This window comes from Lissotriton vulgaris, chromosome 1_1, assembly GCF_964263255.1.
Source record: "Lissotriton vulgaris chromosome 1_1, aLisVul1.2, whole genome shotgun sequence".
NCBI classification, from domain to species: domain Eukaryota; kingdom Metazoa; phylum Chordata; class Amphibia; order Caudata; family Salamandridae; genus Lissotriton; species Lissotriton vulgaris.
Window position 1 is genome coordinate 139,445,701 of NC_141685.1, and position 23,810 is coordinate 139,469,510.

General features: G+C 47.7%; 1 pseudogene; it reads left to right on the forward strand.

Annotated features, from left to right (window-relative positions):
• The first annotated feature begins 1,041 nt into the window (after positions 1 to 1,041).
• Positions 1,042 to 23,810, forward strand: part of LOC147737801 (uncharacterized) — a 40,754-nt pseudogene continuing 17,985 nt past the window's right edge.

Sequence of the window (23,810 nt, forward strand, 5' to 3'; positions counted from 1 at the left end):
AGAGAGGAAGCACACACTGCATAAAAGAAAGTTATAACAAAAGGTTTCTTCTGCAGACCATCAAAGAAAAGACGCTGAGAGAAGAATCTGAAGCTGACACGTTAACAACCGAAAGATTGGAAAATCACCTTTGTTCAAGAACTGTTTTTAACCAGTTACACAAGTTTGAGACTATCTGACTCTGGGTAGAAAACCACGACCCACTCTGCTCACTCTTGTGAAAACCTTAAAAATTCACCACTTTATTGTGTTCATAACCATCTCAGATTGTTTATTTTTTATTGTGTACTGTTCTGTAATTCTATGTAAATCGCCTCAACAGTATCTGCTGTGAATGAGTGATATGTAAAACTGTTAAAGATAAAAATGGATTAAATGAGCACAGTTGCGCTATAGGTAATGTAAATAAATCCTCGTCTTCAGAACTACAAACCTTAACCTTACACCAAACATAGAAAGGGTTAAAGGAACTGATGTTCTGAGACTCGTGATCCACAATCGTACTGTGCACGTTCTAACGCCCTCAGTTACTGCCATTACACCAGTGCAAAAAGGTACTTATCAGTTTAATTAATAAATATCAGACTAACACCTTATCACTGCATTGCTAAGAACCTATACAAATAGATTTGAGAAAATCTTCAGTCACAAAATAAGTTGCTGCCGGATAGGCTATAACCTAAAGACTATTATCTGCTAGAAATATTTCGACAGGTGTTACAGGGCTGCTTCCAGACATAGTTTGCTCAATTCAAGTGTTAAAAAGATTACAAACAATTTCTTTTAGAGATAAATGCTGAACATTATCTAAACAAGCCTAACTCTAAAATCGGGTTCACTCTTACTGTGGCATATAAGCAAGAGAAAACTAAACGTAGAGATATTAACTCTAGGAATACACCTTATAAAAACACGGACTGTGAGAACAAATTCAGTGTTCAAAACCGCCTCAATCAAGGCAAAATAACCTACGTCGGGGGAAAAAGTTACATGTGCCAAAAAAGATACAGCCATAAATCTTATCTCACAGAATTTGACACAATGCACACTGGGGGAAACCACTCTCAGTGCAAAGTATGCCAAAAAAGTTTCAGGCGTAAATCTTATCTCACTGTGCATATGAGAATCCACACTGGAGAAAAACCTTATCAGTGCTCTGAATGCCAGAAAAGGTTTAGTGTCAAAGCGAGTCTATATCTACATGCATTAACCCACTCTGGGGAAAAACCTTACCAGTGCTCTGAATGCCAGAAATGTTTCAGTGACAAAAGAAGACTTACTGAACATACAAGGACCCACACTGGGGAAAAACCTTACCAGTGCTCTGAATGCCAGGAAAGGTTTTGTAACAAACAAAGCCTTTCTCAACATGCAATAACCCATTCTGTGGAACAACCTTATCAGTGCTCTGAATGCCAGAAATGTTTCAGTGAAAAAAAGAGTCTCACTCGGCATACAAGAACCCACACTGGGGAAAAACCTTATCAGTGCTCTGAATGCCAGAAATGTTTCAATGACAAAAACAGTCTCACTCATCATATAAGAACCCACACTGGGGAGAAACCTTATCAGTGCTCTGAATGCCAGGAAAGGTTTTGTAACAAACAACGTCTTTCTCAACATGCAATAACCCATTCTGTGGAACAACCTTATCAATGCTCTGAATGCCAGAAATGTTTCAGTGTAAAAAGTAGACTCACACGGCACATACGAATCCACACTGGGGAAAAACCTTATCAGTGCTCTGAATGCCAGAAATGTTTCAGTGTACAAAGTAGACTCACACGGCACATAAGAATCCACACTGGGGAAAAACCTTATCAGTGCTCTGAATGCCAGAAATGTTTCAGTTTAAAAAGTAGACTCACACAGCATACAAAGATCCACACTGGGGAAAAACCTTATCAGTGCTCTGAATGCCAGAAATGTTTCACTGACAAAAGAACTCTTTCTCAACATACAATAACCCACACTGGGGAAAAACCTTATCCATGCTCTGAATGTCAGAAATGTTTCAGAGACAAACTCAGTCTCACTCAGCATATAAGAACCCACACTGGGGAAAAACCTTATCAGTGCTTTAAATGCCCAAAAGATTTCACACTTAAATCACTTCTAACTGGGCATGTGAGATTCCACACTGGGGAAAAACCTTATCAGTGCACTGAATGTGACAAATGTTTCAGGGTAAAAAGCAATCTCACTCAGCATATAAGAACCCACACTGGGGAAAAACCTTATCAGTGCTCTGAATGCCAAAAATGTTTTGGGCAAAAAAACAGTCTCATTAATCATATAAGAACCCACACTGGGGAAAAACCTTATCGGTGCTCTGAATGCCACAAATGTTTCAGTGAAAAAAACAGTCTCACTCAGCATATAAGAACACACACTGGGGAAAAACCATATCAGTGCTCTGAATGCCAAAAATATTTCTGCCAAAAAAACAGTCTCATTAATCATATAAGAACCCACACTGGGGAAAAACCATATAGGTGCTCGAATGCCAGATATGTTTCAGTAAAAAAGGCAGTCTCACTTACCATATAAGAACCCACACTGGGGAAATACCTTATCAGTGCTCCAAATGCCAAAAATGTTTCAGCCTTAAATGTAATCTCACTAAACATATGAGAATCCATACTGGAGAAGAAAAGTATCAGTGCTCAAATATTCAGAAAAGATTCAGAGGTAGAGATAATTTCAAGCGCCATAAGAAAACACACCATCAAAATATTTTAGTGCCAGAAAAGCATCAGTTTTAAACACAATCTCCCTCTACATGAGCAGACGCACACAGGGGAAAAACATTACCAATGCTGTGAATGCCAGAAATTCCTATCTGATAGGCACAGCCTCACTAATCATAAGCGATTCTCCATACTGATGAAAAACTTTATGAGTGTTCTGAATGCCAGAAGAGCTGCAGAGAAAAACGCTATCTCACCATGAGAAACTCCACACTGGAGAAAATCCTTATGCCAAAAAAGCTAGTATCTGAAAGACAGAATCTGAAAGAAACACGTTAGTGTTAGATTCCTTACCTTAGAATTACCCCCAGGCGTCAGACTGGATACGGAAAGTTTTTCGTCAGCAGTACCCCTGCGCGTCGGTAGGCGTCGTCTGCGGCTCCGTGTCCGTCGTCGGTGTCGTGATCGCCGGAATGATGTCGCTGGAGTACTTAGACGCCGCCCTCGTGCGCTGACGTCAGTTCTTCTTTTTTCCGCGCCAGCTAGCGCAGATCCGGGAAGAGCACGTACCTTTAGTCATTTTTTACTAACTTTTTGGACATTTTTGTCTATCTTTGTCGAGTCGACTCGACTCCTGGTGCCAGTAGGGATGCCCGGTTTCAAGCTGTGTGACGCCTATCACCGACTGATGTCTGTTACCGACCCCCTCCGCCGGTGTTCCTACTGTTTGGGGGCGACCACGATGACAAGTCGTACTCCGACTGCCGGGCCTTGACGTCGAAGGCTAGGCGGGAGCGTTCCCGTAAGCTCCTCGAGCTCCGGCAGTCGACTCTGTGCCGCTTGAGGTCCCAGTCAGGGAGGAAGTCGAGGAACTGGTCGCGGAGCCGCAGTCATCACCGATCATCCGGATCCAAGTCCTCGCACTCGGGTAAGCCGAGGCATGTCAAAAAGAAGCAGTGAGGACTCCCCTCGCCACTCACGCGGCTCAGGAGTCGCATCCTGTCCCACACCCTCTGGTCCCTGGACTGAATGCGACTCCGGGCGATATTAGAGACTTCCTCGTAGCCAAGAGGACTCTCTTCCCGCCGTCGACACCTGCCGGCGTGGCTTCGGGCCCGCGGGTCCGACTGGGAGTCCTAACTTGCTGGCGGCTTCGGCCCCGGTGCCGTCAGCAACTTCGGTCTCGGCGTGCAGGACCCCGTGGGATCCAGGCCTGGATCCCGGTCGACGCCAGTTGACCTTATGACTCCTCCGCTGGTGCTGACCCCGGCGCCATCCTCGGACAACACCGTCTCAGGTTTTAGCCCCAGTCCCGGTTCGGCGTCGGAGCAGTGCCGTCCCTGATGTCGATGGGTGTGAGCCCTTCACCTATGACCCGGCTCTGTCATTTATGCAAGTGTGGCTCACTGGTTAGAGGAGGCAGACCCTGAAGCAGAGGTCAGACCCGGGACCAGGGTTCAATTCCCGACGCGGCAGGGTCTTGAGCCCAAATGTCCACGGACTCGACAATTCTCGCTTCGGTGCCTACTCGAATCACGGGTTCACACTCTGCAACTCTGGGCAATAGCTTGCTTAATCTCCACTACGGCCTCCCAGCGGCGGGAGGCCTGGCTTTCACCTTGGGGATGCCCAGTAGGGATAATCTCACAGGGAAAAGCCAGGACGGGTTCCCAAAGCAAGCGCCTTGAGACCTATCGGTGATAAGGCGCTATATAAGAACCTTTGACATTTGACATGCCTGTTAATCAGGACACGGATCAAGGGGAGGACTGGGAGGGGTCTGAGGACCCTCTGGCACAGCAGTGCCAGTTAAGTCAGGACTAGGATGATGAGCTGGGCGATGCCAGTGGTCTAGCCACTTCGCCTGACACTGGTTTTCTCTCTCCTCCCTCCGTGACTACGGAGGAGGGGGCTACTTATGCTGTGGTGTTGCGCAGGGCGGCCAAGGCCCTAGCCCTTGAGCTCCCTGCAGCAGCGTGAGGACTAACTTCCTCACCGAGGTGCTTCAACCGCCAGTCGTATATATATGGGGGGGTTTACCCAAAAATAGTCACTGGGACCTGGGTTGAATGAGTACTGAGAGAAAGGGGTCCCAGTGTGGAAGCAACAATGATTTTACCATTTCACACAAAAAAAATTCAAAAACAACAAATGAATCCACATTGTTTTAATTCACAATGAGGATGGGTATAACAAAGTATCGTAGGTTGTACAGTGCCCAAGGGGGGGGGGGGAGGAAGTGATTGAGTGAGGATGGTGTGGTACGGGAGTTGTGACAGTAAAATCAACCTGAGTAACAAAATTACATTTGTATGTTAATTCAAATACAAAAATAGGACCAATGGTTCAATGCAGCAGTATATACATGTCATACTCCAGAAGTGCAATTAATGTCAAATTAGGTATGGAGTTGACAAATATCGGGACAGTTGTCGACGTTTCGACCCTCAATGTAAGGCAGGGATTAGTGCAGCCCTTGCAGCAGGGTCTTCATCAGGACATGGAACTGGGCGGGCAACCTAATGAATATATATAAGTTCTATTAATAGTTCAGGCCCCAGTCCCTTTCTTTAATTATCAAAACTACGGCTACCAGCAACATCATTATAACCCTATTTTAGGACAACGCCAAGCACCATGGCGTCCATCCCGTGGCAGAGGCAACAACTGGCGAGGTGGCCAGCAACGCGGCCAACAGAATACGAACAATTGGGACGGAGGACGAGGCCAGGCCCCGAAGCAAGTGCACTTTCAACCGGAACAGCATGGGGAGAGGGTAACACGCAACAAAACCTACCGATGGTAGACACTCCTGAGATCCTGAGCCCCGTTATCAACATATCTCAACACAACTTGAACGAGGATGAAATCAAAGTTCTAAACAAAGGGTTATCATATGTACCGACCAACAGACCTGATAACTTTACAATACGAACTGAACTCTTCAAGTTCTTTCGAAAAATACGGCTGAAATATTTTTTTCACAATTCTGATGCACGGTCCAACCCTTCATTGACAGGATTACGAACACCATCTACCTTTGTACCGCACGCCAGTGTCATGTCACACAAAATACTGGCCTATGAGACCGTTGTTTGGAGAGATGTGCAACAAATTCTGGATACAAAATCATTCACAAAGTACAACATCTGTAAAACTGAAAAGTTGGCCCTGCAATCACTCGCCCGCAACAACGATGTGGTGATTAAGCCAGCGGATAAAGGCGGCGCAATTGTGATCCAAGACATGTCCGACTACGAGTCCGAGATCTTGCGCCAATTAAACGATGGGACCAGTTACCAACTACTAAGATTGGATCCATCAAAAGCCACCGCCATCGAAATTCAGCAGCTGACGCAAGCTGGCCTGGACCAGGGTTTTCTGTCTGAACACGAATTTTTATATCTTAATCAAAAACATCCACGACTGGCAACCATCTATACTATACCCAAAATACACAAAAGCATGGACCACCCCCCGGGACGCCCCATAGTCTCTGGCTGTGGGTCCATACTGGAACCACTTGGGAAGTATATCGATTTCTTCATTAAACCTCTCGCAGAGTCTACTCAATCATACCTGCGTGACACCATGCACACTATAAACATTGTCGAGAATCGATCCTTCGACCTACAGTGTCAAGTACTAGCTACATGCGATGTGGTATCGCTCTACACCTGCATCCCTCAACAGGAAGCTTTAGCTGTGATAACCAGGTGTCTAAACCAACGACCTGCTCCAGTGCAAGTTCCAACAGAGTTCATTGTAGCTCTTCTGACGATTGCAATGACAAAAAACCTTTTAATATTTTAAAATCAATTCTATCTTCAGATCTCTGGCGTAGCGATGGGGGCTCCCTTCGCCCCAGACGTGGCAATTCTATACATGGCGGCATTTGAAGATGATACTGTACTAAACAACTCCAATCCATTCAGAGACCAACTCAGTCTCTGGATGCGATATATTGACAACATACTGTTAATCTGGAGTGGCGACACTGAGGTATTATCATCGTTCTTCATATGGTTGAATCAACAATCACCCCATCTCAAATTCACAAGCCAATTGGACAACAAAACTATCAATTTTCTGGACATTACCATCTACGAGGAGTCTGGAACCTTATTCACTACACTCTATCGCAAACCTGCTGAGAGGAATTCACTGTTACAATATACCAGCCATCATCCTCGCGCACTCCGTGACAACTTGCCATTCGGACAGTTCCTCCGTATCCGGAGGAACTGTTCCAACAAAGATCACTATTTCAAGGAATCTGAGGACCTTGCGAACCGTCTTCAAGAACGGGGCTATCCTAGACGACTAGTCAAGAAGTCAAGGAAACGTGCCTGGTTTTATCTAAGAGATGAACTACTCACTCCTAAAGACAGGACAGAGGAACAAAATAACAGGATTGTGTGTGTGACAACGTTTTCGACTAAAAGCAATCAAATCAAACGCATTGTAAACCAACATTGGCAATTGATATCCGACAATGTCAATCAAATGGCTACACCATTACATGCTTTCAAAAAAGCCAAAAGTGTGAAGGATTATGTAGTGCGGTCCTTTCTACCAAGTCCTGATGACCCCACCATTACCTCATTATGGAATCTTCCACCAGTAGTTGGCCACTTCAGGTGTGGCCACTGCAAGACCTGTGACACCACCATACCAACAAAGGAATTCGTACATCTCCAACACAGAATCAAACTCAAATTCCACAGCAATTGCAATACATCTAACATCATCTATGCAATAGTATGTCCATGCAAATTGATTTATATTGGCCAAACCCAACAAAAGGCTAAAGTAAGAATTCTCCAACATATGAGCAGGATCAGATGTATGGTCCAAGGCGCCCCACTTGTAGACCATTTCAAACTCGCGGCACACCCCCCAGATAGTCTCCGGTGGGTGGTACTAGAAAGGGCAGTTTTGGGACCACGAGGTGGTAACATTGCTAGTATTCTAAATATACGCGAAGTAAAGTGGATGCTTCTTTTTCATTCTATCCATAATGGACTCCACGAACAGGATAGCTCTTTTTCCCAGTTAGCAATATTACCCTAATATGTTCCTATGTAACTGACTACCCTGGGGTGGTAGCATAATCCTGAACTGATCTGACTCAGAACTGGCCTATACCCTCATGTGAGAGGTACGCCAAAAATAGCTAAAATCGGTTAGAATTAGTTAGATCCTTAAAGATGCTCCTCTTTGATTGGTTGTTACACACTGCAATGGCTTCACCAATGTGTCTGGGGAATTCTATATCTAATCCTTTTTGCAACTATTGTCTGTGGTTTTTCTATGTCTGATTAATCATCATTTCATCATGTCAATGACCTTTTCGGCTATTATAGAGCACTTCAAACGAACTTCATTAATTGCCGCTAAAGTATTATAATCGTACTAAACGCGCAGTCTTTTTTCAATGTCTATTCATGACCCATAGTCACGTGACACCGTTCCCTAGGTTACTAACCTAACCAGGAAGCTCGTCTTGCGATTGCAGACGCAGACACGAGCGGGAGTACATGCCCGATTAAGTCGGCGTTCGGTGAGTTCCATCCGCCCTGCCACTCCAGCTTTTGAGATCGTGATCTCCGATGAGATCCTCCATTCATGATAATTTTTTAACTTATTGCCTCACAGATAGCACGGAGTGATCCCCTTCAGACCACCTCTGGACTTATTGCTGAGCTACCGCATTAGGTAAGCGCCCTTTTCTCCACACGTCTCTGGTGTCGAGTCACTCCCACGGGACGGTGCTCGGTGAGCCTCATCCGCCCTGCCACTGCAGTCTTTGAGATCGTGATCCCCGATGAGATCCTCTATTCACGATCATTTTTTAACTTATTGCTTCACAGATACTACGGAGTGATCCCCTTAAGACCACCTCTGGACTTTTTGCCGAGCTACCGCATTATGTAGGTAAGCGCATGTTTCTCCACTCGTCTCTGGTGCCGAGTCACTCCAACAGGACGTTGCTCTGTAAAGTCTAACTCAATGTCTTGTTCCAGATACGGCCAAATCCACCGCCCGCGGGCCGGTCTCGACCTCCACCGCTCTCTCAATTTCACAAAGTGAGTACACAACGCTTGTGTATATGATGACCGGTAATCCATTTTGAGCCTCTGAAAAGAATAACAGTATGTTTATTCTGCTGCTATCGGAACCTTTGGTTCCCACAATTCTAATTTAATATGTCTCCCACCCTTAGTAATGAATATGACCCACGGCGATGAAAGCCCCTCACAGGAAGAGCAATAATCATAACGGTATGCTCTTTGTTGATGTGTGCTTTTTGTTACAACTCACAATTAAGTTGTGTCCCACGATTATTTTGAACTATTAATAGAACTTATATATATTCATTAGGTTGCCCGCCCAGTTCCATGTCCTGATGAAGACCCTGCTGCAAGGGCTGCACTAATCCCTGCGTTACATTGAGGGTCGAAACGTCGACAACTGTCCCGATATTTGTCAACTCCATACCTAATTTGACATTATTTGCACTTCTGGAGTATTACATGTATATACTGCTGCATTGAACCATTGGTCCTATTTTTGTATTTGAATTAACATACAAATGTAATTTTGTTACTCAGGTTGATTTTACTGTCACAACTCCCGTACCACACCATCCTCACTCAATCACTTCCTCCTTCCCCCCTTGGGCACTGTACAACCTACGATACTTTGTATATTCGTTATACCCATCCTCATTGTGAATTAAAACAATGTGGATTCATTTGTTGTTTTTGATTTTTTTTTTGTTTGAAATGGTAAAATCATTGTTGCTTCCACACTGGGACCCCTTTTTCTCAGTACTCAACCCCCAGTAAATGTAAATGTAAATTGATACTTGTATAGCGCACTACTCACCCGCTAGGGTCTCAAGGCGCTTGTACGAATACCGCTGTGGAACCCATCCTGGCTTTCCCTGTGAGGTGTCCACTCCTGGGCACCCCCAAGGTGGAGGCCAGGCATCCTTAGCGTTGTGGGGGCCGTTGTGGAGATTAAGCAAGCTATTGCCCAGAGTTGCAGAGTGGGACTCCATGATTGGAATAGGCACTGAGACGAGAATTATCAGGTCCGTGGAATTTTTGAGCACAAGACCCGCCGAGGCGGGGAATTGAACCCTGGTCCCGGACTAGACCTCTGCATCAGGGTCTGCCGCTCTAACCATTGAGCCACACTTCTCTGAGCCAGTCAGCTCTACGAAGCCTCTGCTGCCGTTTATTGAGGCCCTCACTGACTTTCTGATGGGCACTTGGTCCAAGGCCTCCACAGTTCTCCCTGTGGATCAGTACGTGGACCGACGCCAACGCCCGGCTCCGGGCGACCCCTGCTTTCTGTCCACCCACTCCACCCCCGAGAGTCTGGTTATCCAGGCCTCCACGTCCCAGACCGCATTCCCGACCGCTCTGCCATATCAGGAATCCAAAAGGCTAGATCAGTTTGGCAAGAAACTGTTCTTCTCGGTCAGCCTAGGATTGCGGTCCATTAACACTTCATGCCTTTTGGGCTGTTACACGCTCTCTCTGTCGGATACGGTGGTGGACGTGCTACCCCAGTGTCCGGCGGAGGCCCAGACACAGCTCGCCCAGGCTGTCGCTGGTGGCCGAGACGCAGCACGGTATTCCATCCGATGTGGACTTGACACCACAGACTCGCTGGGCAGAGCAAATTCAACGACTGTGGCGATTACTCGTCACGCCTGGCTGAGGTTTGCCAGTTTTTCAGGGGATGTCCAGAACACACTCATGGACATGCCCTTTGATGGCCGTCTCCTCTTTGGCGACAAAGCAGATAGCGAGCTTGAACGCTTTAAGGACTTCAGGGCTATGGCCAAGTCCTTGGGCCTGTCGGGCCAGCGCCAGCAAACTTCTGCTTTTCGTCTCTTTCGTGGCCACGGAAGGGGCACCCCCACACGTTTGTACAGCCTCAACGCGGTCGCGGACGTGCTGCCCGCCGTGGTGGAGCAGGGGGTCAGAGAGCCAGTCAGTCCACATCAGCTCCCGCAGCTTCTGCCTTAAAGCCTTCCTAGTCTGAGCTTTCAGGCTCATTCCACGCCAGTCGGAGGCAGGGTTTACCATCACGTACTCCACTGGCGTTCCATCACTTCGGACAGGTGGGTGCTGCAAATCATCCGAAGGGGCTACTCCCTCCCCTTTGAGGTGACCCCTCCAGCCATGCCACCACAGTATCATGTCGGGGGATCACTTGCAACTTCTGCGAGAGGAAGTTACGGCCCTCTTGGCCAAGGGGGCCATCAAGCGCGTTCCTGGTCCAGAAGTAGGACGTGGTTGTTATTCCCACTACTTTCTGGTTCCAAAGAAGGGCAAAGGGGGCCTGTGCTCTATCTTGGACCTCAGGAGCGTCAACGGCTCCCTCCTGAAGGAGAAGTTCAAGATGCTGACTTTAGCTCAGGTTCTGGCTGCCGTAGACCCAGGAGACTGGATGGTAGCGTTGGACTTGCAGGACACCTATTTCCATATTCATGTCCTGCTGGCCCACCGGCGATACACGCGGTTCATGGTAGGCCACGAGCACTTTCAGTTTACCGTGCTCCCCTTCTGCCTTACCAGTGCCCCCCGGGTATTCACTAAAGTGATGGCAGTGGTTGCAGCTCATCTGCGCAGATTAGGGGTTCCAGTCTTCCCCTATCTTGACCACTGGTTGTTGAAGGCGGGCTCGCCCCAGACAGTCATCTTCCACCTCCAGAGTACGGCCGGCCTCCTGCACTCGCTGGGGTTCTCCATCAACGTGCCGAAGTCACACCTGAGTCCCTCTCAGAAGATCCTCTTCATCGGAGCGGTTCTACACTCGGCGCAGTTTTGGGTGTATCCCCCCGAGCAGCGGGTTTGGGATATTCAGGCTCTGTTTCCAATCTTTCAGCCTTTATCCAGAGTTTCGGTCAGAATGACCCTGCAGCTCCTGGGGCTGATGGCCTCCTGCATCCTGCTGGTACATCACGCCAGGTGGCGGATGCGGGCTCTCCAGTGGGACCTGAAGTTCCAGTGGGCACAGCATCAGGGCAACCTGACTAACCACGTTCTGATCTTGAAGGGCACTGCGAGACAGCTGCAGTGGTGGCTCATGGACCGCGATTGGGCCAGTGGCAGATCCCTCTCCCTTCCCCAAGCGGAGCACACAGTGGTGACGGGTGCATCCCTCCTGGGATGGGGTGGCCACATGGGACAGGCGGAGATCCGAGGCCTCTGGTCTCCGGCTCCATATCAACCTTTTGGAGCTGCGGGCGATCCGACTTGCACTGAAGGCATTCCTTCCCTCTGTCCGGAGAAGTGTAGTGCAGGTGTTCACGGACAAAACCACCGCCATGTGGTACTGCAACAAACAAGGCGGGGTGGGGTTGTGGACCCTATGTCAGGAGGCTCTGCGCCTCTGTACATGGCTGGAATATCAGGGCATCACCCTGGTGGTTCAACACCTGGCAGGTTTGCCGAACACCAGGGCGGACGAACTCAGCCGCCGGTGCATGATAGATCACGAATGGCGTCTGTACTCGGACGTGGCACAAGGTCTCTTTCAGCAGTGGAGAGAGCCTTGGTTAGATCTATTCGCCACCGAAGAGAATGCGCAATGTCTTCAGTTCTGCGCGTAGGAATTTGCAAGGTGGCACTCGCTCGGCGACACTTTTTGTCGCGAGTGGAGTTGCGGTCTGTTGTACGCCTTTCTACCTATCCCACTTCTGCCCAGAGTGCTGAAGAAGATCAGGCGCGACCGGGCCCAAGTCATCCTTGTGGCTCCGGATTGGGCACAAAGATACTGGTATCTCGAGCTACTCAGAATGTGAATCGATTCCCAGATTCGACTGCCTCTTCAGGAGGACCTTCTGTCGCAGCAGCAGGGAACGTCCACCACCCGAACCTATCCAGCCTCCACCTTCATGCGTGGAGATTGAGCAGCGACAGTTGAGGCCATTTGACTTGCCTCCTGAAGTCTGTGATGCTGTTCTGCCAGACAGGCTTCCCCCCACAAAAACGGTATATGCCTGCAGGTGGAACACATTTGTGGCATGATGCACAGCAAAGGCTGTGGATAATCTCTCTGCCCCTCTTTCAGAGGTTTTCCTCTTTCTTCTTTCTGTCGCCCAGCAGGGCTCTGTCCTGGGCACTATCAAGGGCTATCTTTCAGCCATTTCAGCCTCCTAGTGGCTTCCTGGTCAGCCTTCTATTTTCAAGTTCCTTGTTGTCAATAGATTCTTGAAAGGCATCACGCACATGTTTCCTCCTGTTCCTTTCGTGATGCCTCAGTGGGACTTGAATCTGGTTATTACCCTTTTGATGTGCGCTCCCTTTGAGCCACTTCATAATTGCCCTCTCCGTCTTCTGACCCTAAAAACTGCTTTCCTGGTTGCCATCACCTCGGCCAGAAGAGTAAGTGAGCTCCAGGCTCTTAGCCTGCTTTCCTCTCTGTCCATCCGCACAAAGTTGTTCTGAGGACTCGCCCTTCATTTCTACCCAAGGTGGTTACTGCCTTTGCTCAAGCCTGAGATTGTGCGAGTTATGTATCATTGGTGAACTGTAGCTGCTCTCACATGTGTGGTCTTTCTATCACACCAAACAGACCGGTTCCCTTCCTGTAGTTAGTAAGGTTACTGCCTTTCACATCGGACAGACCATTACCATGCCCACCATCTTTCCGCCTCCACATCCCTCGAAAGAGGAAGAGAGGCTCCACTGTCTGGACCTAAAACGTGCACTCTCCTTTTACCTGAACCGCGCACAACAGTTCCAGGTGGACGACCAAGTCTTTGTTGGCTAGGTGGGAGCTAAGAAGGGACAGGCAGTGCACAAGCGGACCATCTCTCGTGGGTCGTTTTGTGCATCAAGATCTGTTATTCCTTGGCTAAAAAGGAACCTCTTGTGGGGCTGCGCTCCCATTCCACTCAGGCTACAGCGGCTACTACTGCTTTGAGACGGGGAGTCCCTTGCAGGACATTTGTCAGGCAGCTAAGCGCCAGGATGCCCTCTGGGTGACAGGTTTGCGCTCTATAAGTATACCTACATTACGTGGGCCTCGCTGCACACGTTTGCCAAGCATTACTGCCTGGAGAGCCAAGGCCGGAGAGACTTCTTCTTTGGCCGTTCTGTTCTCCAGGACTTCCTGGTGTGATTTTGGTTCGCAGACCCACCACCGGGGTTGGTATTGCTGGGGTATCTATTCTAAGGTAAGGAATCTAACACTAACGTGTTTCTTTCAGATGCACAATTTACTTACCATCGGTAACGTTATATCTGTAAGAAACATTAGTTAGTGTTAGATTCCTTACCACCCCACCCATCCTCCCCGTTTCTGCGAACCGATATCTAGGGTTCAGGAATTTCCCTGTCAGGGCCCTAGTTTCATGGTACCAGTGTCTGTTTCTTGCATGGCTCTGCGTTCCTGGCGCGGACATAATGTACAGAACTGACATCAGCGAGGGTGGCGTCTAAGTACTCCAGTGACGTCATTTCGGTGATCACGATGACGGACGCGGAGCCGCAGACGACGCCTACCAACACGCAGGGGTACTGCTCACGAAAGTCAAATTCCACCAAGCAGTTCCAGCGCCTGTTCGTCGTACCAAACAACTGCAGCCAATGAATCCTGGGCTCGTTGTCAAACAAGTTCTAATGTGACTCCTGATGAGACCATCGCCATTGACTGTCTTGTCTGTGAGAAGCTGCTCCAGCCCTCCTGTGATGGTGGGCCGGAAGACCTTCACCGCCAAGTGAAATGCTCGCAACTCCAACAGCTTGATTTGGAGTTGGGTATCTGCCGCTGACGAGGGTTCCCTAATCTCTGTCTCCCATAGGGCCTTCCCATCCCATTCCAGAAGAGATACATGCGTCCCTGTGCCAGAAGTAGGTCGTGGTTGCTATTCCCACTACTTCTTGGTACCCAAGAAGGACAAAGGCCTGCGTATTATCTTAGACCTCAGGGACATCAACCGGTTTCTCCGGAAGGAGAAGTTCAAGATTTTAACCTTGGCTCAGGTCTTGTCTGCCCTCGACCCTGGAGATTTGATGGTAGCGTTGGACTTGCAGGACGCTTACTTTCACATCCGCGTCTTGCCTGCCCACTGGCGCTACCTACGGTTCATGGTAGGCCACAAGCTTTTTCAGTTTACCACGCTCCCCTTTGGCCTTACCAGCGCCCCTGGGGTGTTCACGAAAGTGATGGCGGTGGTTGCAGCTCATGTGCGCAGATCAGGGGTTACAGTCTTCCCCTATCTTCATGACTGGCTGTTGAAGGCAGGCTCGCCCAGGCTGTCGTCTCCCACCTCCAGACTACAGCGGACTTCCTGCATTTGCTGGGGTTCACAGTTAACGTGCGGAAGTCGCACCTGATTCCCTCCCATAAGTCCTTTGAATCAGAGCGGTTCTGGCACAGCGCAGTTTTGGGTCTATCCTCCGGAGCAGCGAGTCCAGGATATTCAGACTATGATACCAAAGTTTCAGTATCCATCCCGGTTTTCTGTGAGAATGACCCTGAGGCTGCTGGACCTCATGGCCTCCTGCATCCTGCTGGTGGATCATGCCAGATGGCATATACGGGCTCTGCAGTGGGACCTGAAGTTCCAGTGGGCGCAGCACCAGGGGAATCTTTCCGATGACGTTCAGATTTCGGAGGGGACTGCAAGTCAGTTGCAGTGATGGCTCACGAACCAGGATTGGGTCAACGCAGATCCCTCTCCCTTCCTCAACCTGAGTTCACAGTAGTGACATATGCTTCACTCCTGGGATGGTGTGGCCATATGGGAGAGGCGGAGATCAGAGACCTCTGGTCTCCGGCGGAGTCCAGGCACCACATCAACCTTCTGGAGGTCTGGGCGATTCATCTTGCACTGAAGGCATTCCTTCCTTCTGTTAAAGTAAGAGTTGTGCAGGTGTTCATGAACAACACCACCGCCATGTGGTACTGCAACAAACAGGACAGGGTGGGGTTGTGGACCCTATGTCAAGAGGCTCTTCGCCTTTGGACATGGCTGGAACATCAGGCCATATCTCTGGTGGTTCAACAACTAGCAGGTTCACTGAATGCCAGGATGGACAAACTCAGTGCCTCATGGATCACAAATGGCATCTTCACTCGAAGGTGGTGCAAGGTCTCTTTCAGCAGTGGGGAGAGCCTTGGTTAGATCTATTCGCCACTGAAGAGAGCACGCAATGTCAGCAGTTCTGTGTGTTAGAGTTTCCAAGGCGGATCTCGATCGGCTACCCTTTCCGCCGCGAGTGGAGTTGTGCCTGTACCACTTCTGCCAAGATTGCTGAAGAAGATCAAACGCGACAGGTCCCAAGTCATTCTTGTGGCTCCTGACTGGTCACGAAGAGTCTGGTACCCCGAGCTCTTGAGCATGGCCATCAATCCTATTGTTATCAGATTTCTGAAGTGCCTTACTCCTCTCTTTCCTCCTTCTCCTTTCGTAATTCCCCAGTGGGACTTGAATCTTTTCCTCACTTATCTTATGTGTGCTCCCTTTGAGCCCCTACATAATCGTCCACTTTGCCTCATTGGAAGACCGCTTTTTTGCTTGCCATCACCTCTGCTCGCAGGGTGAGTGATCTTCAGGCTCATCTTCCAGACCTCCCTTTCTTGCTGTCCATCCGGACAAAGTAGTCCTCCATATAAGCCCTCTTTTCTGCCCAAAGTGATTGCCTCTTTCCACATAGGTCTCACCATCGCTTTGCCTACCTTCTTCCCGCCTCTGCACCCGTCCAAAGAGGAGGGAAGATTCCACTGTCTGGACCCAAAACGTGCGCTGTCTATCTACCTTGACCGCACTAATGACTTCCGGGTGGACGATCAACTCTTTACGGATTATGTGGGCACCAAGAAAGGTCGGCAGTGCACAAAGATACCATCTCTCGATGGGTCGTCCTATGCATTAAGATCTGTTATTCTTTGGCTAAAATGGAACCTCCAGTAGGACTGCGCACCCACTCTACCAGACCAACGGCAGCCACTACTGCTTTGGGACGTGGAGTTCCGCTGGTTGACATCTGTCACACAGCCACGTGGGCGTCCCTGCACAAATTTACTGTGCATTACTGCCTGGACAGCCAAGTCCGGAGAGATGGCTTTTTCGGCCATTCTGTTCTCCAGGACTTCTTGGTGTGATCTTAGTTTGCAGACCCTCCTACGGGGTTGGAATTGCTGGGGTATCTATTCTAGGGTAAGTTATCTATAACTTATAGTCTCTTTCAGATTAACTAGTTACTTACCTTCGGTAATGATGTATCTGTAAGAGACATATATTAGTTATAGATGCCTTACCGCCCCACCCGCCCTCCCCATTCTGCACACTGACTTATAGGGATAGGGATTCCCTTGCAGGTCCCTAGTTTTGTGTACCAATGGCCAGTGTCTTGCATGGGTCTGCGCTTCTGGCATTGAACGTTGTGTCAACACTGTGGTCAGCGCTCAGGAGTGGTGTCTAAGTAGACACCGCGGCGTCATCCCGGCAACCACAACGCCGATGACGGATGCGGAGTCGACCGATGCCACCTACCGACACGCAGGGGTACTGCTAAGAAAAAATTTCTTCGGATCCAGTCTGACGCCTGGGGGTAATTGTAAGATAAGGAATCTATAACTAATATATGTCTCTTACAGATGCATCATTACCGAAGTTAAGTAACTTGTTCGTTTTTTGCCTGCCAGGTATGGTGCATCAATTGAGGGCAGATAATGAACAACATTAAGATATAAAGAAAACTGGGTGGGTGCCAGGGCACAGCCTTGGCAAACACCTCAATTGATAGGAAATCGTTCAGTCACCTGGCCCTGGGTTCTCCAGCCAACCTGGGCATAATCGTGGATATCTTCTACCTGAAGCCTGTCTGAAAGGAAGATACTTTGGCCATAGCAGCAGTCCATTCCTCAATCTTGCTCAAGACCAATTGGGCAGAAATTTTCTTTGCACAGTTGATCGAGCTGATCAGCCTGTAATTGGCTGGATGGAATCTATCCCCCTTCTTATATATGGGATGACGTCAGCTCCCTTCCAAGAGTCTGGTACTGGGGCACCACTGATAATGGCATTAGTTAAGAAAAGGTTATACTAAGACAATTAATCTCTTTCTAGACAAAGGATATATGCTGCAATGCTGTCTAATCCTGGAGCTCTACCTCTGGTTATTGCATCCAGAGCTGCGGATGTGAGCCAGGTCAAGGAAAGGGCCAGGTACAGCTATAAAGTAGTCTGTTTACACAGTCCTCAGCACAGTGTTCGGCTCATTAAATGGAGTTACTGAATAAAGATTGTAGAAATGATCTTCCCAGGTCTGGGGAGAAATTTTATTTTGCAGAGGTGAAGCAGAGACTTTGAGAAGTTGGCCTGATATATGATAAGGGCTCCCGGTTTTATGGTATTTATTTTTTTGCCATTTCCGTATGTATTTATCCATATTTATTTTTGGGACATTATTTCTGTATTTATACACATTTATTTTTGCCACAAGCAAAATACAACGGTACAGCTAGTATTTTTCCACATTTATTTAAAGTGACACTGCACTCTAACTACACAGGGAGAGCATTGAGTAACACCAATATAGTAACAAGCATATGATCATCCTTCAGTGTTAGCAAGTTTTTATTTTTTTTTAGTTTTTGTGGCATATATATTTGTATTAAAAAATAAAACAAATCTGTTGCACCAGTTTGCCAGAGTCAGACCTATTGACTTTGCCAGTGCTTGTTTTCCTTCAACGTTATATGTTGCAGTAAATAGCTGGACTGCAAGTGAAGTGACATAATCGTAGTCTGGCCAGGTGTGGTTTTGAACTGTGGATGACAGATGCAGTCAGTAGGACCTAGCCAGGTGTGATCTTGTTCACTTTTTATCCTGCCCAGCCCGTTCTGGGGATTGAGAACGTCGTGGTGAAAAATGGCTGCATTCTTCGGCTGCCATGCAGATATTTGCAGCCAAGGATAATACATTATTAAAATACCCTCTGATTCCCTCACGTCCTTGCTGCTGAAATAGCTCATACGGTTAAGCGCCAGCTGCTGAAATCTATGTTCACACTGCTATTACGGGTTCCTATCCTGGCTGGTCCACTCAGCCTTTCATCTGAGTGAGGTCGATTCAAGCCATTGAATTTGACAACAAAGCATCTATTACAGTGCAGATGCCTGTATGTTATGCTTTCTGCTGCCCCAGCTGGAAGTTGGTCTTATTGCGTGAGGACCAGGTGCTGCTTAGTATGGCACATGCCATGTGTGATCGTGTTGTCTGACTGCCATGTGTAGCCTGGTTGGAGGTTACATCAACAGGGTTTACCTTGTTCCCCGGATAAAATGTGTGGCCAGCTTGAAGGGGGCTTGCCCCGTTGCAATCGTCCTGCCTTCTGCCAATCGTAACTGCATTAAATTGGGCACGCCAGGTGTGATCATGTTTCCAGACTGCCACAGGTTGCTAAGCAGGTCACGTGCCAGGTGTCAGCGTGTTGTCTCTGACTCCTCGTGGTGAGGTAATTCCAGAGAGAGCCCCGCCTCCTCCGCCCCACTCTCCCCCTGCCCCCTCTCTATGTGGTCCCTCGACTTGCTAAGATCAGAGAAGGATGCTAATAATCACACCTCTGCTGCCCTCCCGTTTAATCACACCTCTGCTGCCCTCCCGTTTAATCACACCTCTGTTGCCAGCCACGGGAGTGAAGTGCAGACTAGAGCATTTTAACAGACTTCGTTGTGCAGCCCCAGAGGAGAGAGATCAGAAAAAACTCTAATGGGACACAGGGAGAGTGTAAGAAAATGGTAAGTAAATAAAAAATATTTTTTAGCAGATTATTACAATCCATGATGTCACGCAGTCTTTATCCTCCACCGCAGTGGTCTCAGGCTTTCCACGCGGGTGTTCATGGTGTCCCAGGGTATAACGCACTCCCTCCAAGAGACTTCCTGGAGCGAGCTGCGTTTCTTCAGTCTCGCAACAATGGTGTAAATAGAGGCTCCTAATCTGACTCTGGCTGGGCCTCTTAGAAGGGGTGAAAGAACAACAAGGACTCATCAAAAAGTAAACGGTCTTTTATAGACCTGTGAAGTACTCGGGTGCGGCTGGCAGCTCTGTGTGTGCCCGGAAGCTGTCTCAGCCTGGGCTGACACCTCTTAGCCCACTAGTATTTTCCCGTTTTTATATATAAATACAGATAAAGGAAAACGTGTTTTCCGTCTGTATTTATATGTAAAAATCCGTAAAAACGGAAAACCGGGAGCCCTATATATGATGTTCTCTAGTTCTAGTGACCACCTTGTATCAGTCCAAACAACCCTTATGGTGATTGGTTGTAAGTCAACCATATAGACCAGCTATCCTATTGGTAGCATGGACAAAGCAGTCTTAGGCTAAACTCTTTTGGCATGTGAAGCCGGCTGTATTACCATATGTAACCCCTTGAACAACAAGTGAAAGGACGCCACACAGGATATATATAGAACATATATATGTATTTATTTACTACAAATAGTCCCCTGAACTCTTTATGAGCACAGAAGCAATCACGTTAAAACAATTCAATTGATAAGTATACAAAGTTGCACAAAATATGGATAGGCCCGGGTGGCCCCTAAAACCTATACTAAAGAAGTGGTATAAGTACCACAAGTCGAAAGGAAGTAAGGCCTAGGGCCTTGGGAATCGCTGGGGCTACGAGGATCTAACTAAGGTTAGGAACTAGGAGGCCCACGGGATCTGGTTTGCAGTGCGCAAAGTTAGAAGCAGTTCACATTGAAATCAATGGATGTGTAAACGTTTTAAAGTTAAAGGTAGGAAGTCTTCCGGTCAGTCTAGAAATTAACCCTTTGGAATCTGGGCACTAGGAGAGTGGAACTACTCGGGAGCACCGGAGTGCTTGCGTTACCTCACCCGCAGGAAGCGGGTGCAGTGGTGCCAAAGTGTGTCGGGATTCTGCAGGAGTTCAGATGGAGCCTTGGAGTGTTTATGCTGCAGGCGACCTAATGTGAAGAGTTCCGGTGGATCCAAGGGTGGATCTGAAGAGGTGAAGACCTGAAAGCAGAGGGGACAATGTTCACAGTCACTAGCCAGTGACCGGCGTGGAACCAGGAAGGAACCAGGCGTTGTCGGGTATAAACAGGTGATGTCGTGAAGCTTTTCTCTTCAGCCACGTGGACCAGGTGACGATGACGACGACCAGGAGTCACTCACGAGCTGTCCCACGAAGGCTCTAGTTGATGGCGGTGTCGGCTTCTTGATCGGAGCAAACAGGCCTTGGCTAATGCAAGCAACACAGGAAACAAAGAAGGCTTCTCTCTCGGACCAGCAAGGTCAGAGGGGTTGCTGCTTTTAGGAGCAGCAAGGGCCAGTCTGGAGCAACCAGACCAGCGGTGGAAAGTTGTCGTTTAGTTGCCAAAATGGCCACTAGCCAGCGGGCTAGCAACCGGGAAGGCGCGTCGAGTGGAACAAAGCAAAAGGGCCCCACGCAGATCTCGTTAGAGCTGGGGGGCTGGTCCTTGGTGCAAATGTAGCTCGGTGGTGGGGCTTCTGAAGACCCCAAGCACAGCGGTGAGGGTGCCTCAAGTGCTGCGCAGTCAGCTTCTTGTGGACTTTCCAAGAGGTCCGGTCCCACGTCTCAGGTCGCCTCCACTCGTCTCAGCTTTGCAGGGACTGTGGATCGGGCTGGTAGATGTCTGGGAGTCTGGTTCTTGTCGGGCTCTGGCTCAAGGCGGCGGCAAAGCAAGTCATTGATCGCTGGATCGTGCCTATGTTCACAGGGTGGTCACTCCTTGGCCACAAGGGAGATTCTTCAGTCTTCTGAGCAGCAGAATGTCGAAGGTCCAGAGTTTCTTCTTCTTCAAGCGTAGTTCAGGATAATCTAAAGTCTGGGGACACAGCTCCTACCTTTAAACCAAATCAAGGGGCTGGATTACCTACTAGGTCCCTCCTATGGGTGGGACCAGGAAGGGGGGTGGTTACACCCCGTTTCCATTGTCCAGTTTCGCGCCAGAGCTGGGGCTGGAGTGCCCCAGCACCGGTTTGAACTGGCATATGCACGGTGACACCTTGTGTGCCCCGGGCATGTCTGATTCTATTCAGCCCTCCCTAACCCACTACACAAAATCCTGTCTGGGGTGGTGCTAGCACCTCCCAAGGCAGGAAACCCTTTGTCCAAGCCTCCCTCGCTGGAAGGACTCCCAGCAGCAGGAGGTCAGACTTGTGTCTGTGGTGGCAGCATCCATTTTGTGATGCTGAGGCTCTGTTTAACTTTAACCGGGGTTCAGGTTCTGTACATGTTGTGTCCCTCTAGAAGGGTGTAATGCTACCCCCGTCGCCATAATTGGCGAGGGGGTAGTATTCCAATTCGTATGACACCTTACTCGACATGTTTTGATAATGTCAAACCAGAGTTAGCATTTAACCTCAAGGTTCATAATGCACTTAAGAGTATATGGTATGACGCTATCAGGAAACAGCTAAAGGACATTCTTCCAAAAGCTGCAGACAGGCTCAGCTCATGCTAGAGCACCATCTCACACATAACTAAGCACTCTGCCTCCAGGATTGGTAAGGCCTGCCATAGGAGTGACTTATAGGTTACTGTGTGTCCTTTGTATGTTAGATATAGAGATACTATACCTAAAGCAAAGAGTGATTACACCACCTTGCCACAGCTGAGTGATCAGCCAGTTGTGTCAAATAGTAAGGCCAGGCCAGGGGTGGCACAATACGTGCTGCAGCCCCTGGTAGGCCTTGGATGCACCTATGCCCTGGGTACCTAGGGTACACTGTACAGGGGCTTACAAGGTGATCCATGTTCCAATTGGTAATGCGCCTAAAGTGCATTGGCATACATTTAGAGAGAGAACATGGTGAGGAAAATCATCTTTTTAAAGGGATATTTCATCTTAGCTGGGTCTTAATTTGCAACAGTAATCCTCATAAACCCAAGGGTTTCTTGATTGTGGTAGAAATACATTTTTACCCCTTCATTGTACGTTTAAGCACAGACCATTGCTTGAAATGTTGTGATCAATGTAGGAAAAATACTCTGTGCACTGAGAAAATGTGTTAAAATAACGGAAAGTTGATAATCGCAGTTAATACCTTCTCAAACCTGGATTTAGCTAGAAGAGAAGTCTGTTATTTCAAGCAGATTTTTAATACCACAAGGTATAAGAAATTAGGGGATCTTTATCTGATATCTTTATCAGTAAATTATCTGAAATTATTTAATATAAATGTTTGCAAGTATTATTTCTAAAGATAAAGGAAGGTCAATATTTGTCTTTTTAAAACGAACCCCAGTGCATATGACTCCATACCCACCTCTCTCAAATCAATATTGTGCTTGGTTTAGTGAGAAAGCTAAATGATCTAGGAGAAACCAGGAACTGGCGTCAGTATTGTTCTTAGGAAGCTTTAAGTTAAAGAGTGAAAACACTTTTTAGAATGCCCCAAAAATTGTGATAAAGATATTTCAATATGTTTGACAAAAAGAATAGGTACATTTCATGACAATATTGAAATGGGAAATAAAATAACAGAAACAAATATTTACACCACATGACAAAAACATTAGAGACTAAATTTCAGCAATATAGGAAATACTGAGGTTCATGTATTAATAATCAATTTGGTAAAAGTGGTTGCTTGTGGAGTCAGCACACTACTGTGTCTCTGATTGCTTTTAAATAAAGGCATTTTTTAATGAACCCCATTTTACTTTCAGATTCACAAATGTCCCCATGGGTTACTACCTCCTGTTACTGTTTTTGAGCCCACGTACGGTTTCAAAGCTTAATACATACCTTAAGGATGTATTACAAAGTCGGAAGGGACACTATTAAGATTCCCCTTCCAAATTCTGAATTGTTAAATGGGCTTAGTATATTTCAAAAAGGAGTTTTAGCATTTGCAAACTCTGTGAATTACCGAACTAGTGGATTTTTGAACAATAAAACCCTTGGTACATGAGGCAATTTTTCTCAATTCCCTCCAAATTAAGTTTGCTAATAATGTTAGTTGAATGATAACCTGTGCACATAGCTATTTTGTGATGGTGTTGCTTCAGATCAAATAAAAACCATCACACATGACTCTTACACAATGCTTAAAGACAGAATTTCTGACATCCAGCTTTAATG